Raw genomic sequence first — 424 nt, 5'->3', positions numbered from 1 at the left:
ACCATACCTAGAGATTGGCATGGTGTTATTTCATTTACCTTAATAGCTGGTTTGATTTGCATTGAGAGATGATCTTATGGAAATTTCTCCACGCCAGTCTCTAGGTATAGAGCCTTAGATTTAAATACCCAGCTCCAGGTACAACGCTCGCTGCAAAATGTATTGTAATTCTTAAATGTCAAACTTTATGGTCTTAAAAGGTCTTTAATTTGACTTACTAAAACCTGAAATACCCTGAAGAACTTAGGATATGTGAGGCTATATATTGTATATTGTGTTAAATTTTGGAAATCGCGATATGACAAGTGTTGTCTTTTCCTGGTTTTAAAGGCTGCATTACAGTGAATTGATGCAATTTTGTAATTGACTGAGCTCTTGTATTTGCCTTTACCTATGTAATCATTGTATCCACATTATTGGTGAT

General features: G+C 34.7%; 1 protein-coding gene across 1 annotated transcript in view; it reads left to right on the top strand.

Moving 5' to 3' along the window:
* The window catches only part of LOC116696602 (cadherin-1), a 28,728-nt gene that overhangs the window by 13,728 nt on the left and 14,576 nt on the right, over positions 1 to 424 (top strand). The window lies entirely within an intron of this gene.

This window comes from Etheostoma spectabile, chromosome 10 (assembly GCF_008692095.1).
Source record: "Etheostoma spectabile isolate EspeVRDwgs_2016 chromosome 10, UIUC_Espe_1.0, whole genome shotgun sequence".
In the NCBI taxonomy this organism is placed as follows: Eukaryota; Metazoa; Chordata; class Actinopteri; order Perciformes; family Percidae; genus Etheostoma; species Etheostoma spectabile.
Note: the sequence above shows the minus strand (reverse complement) of the source record. Positions and strands in the feature narration are given on the sequence as shown.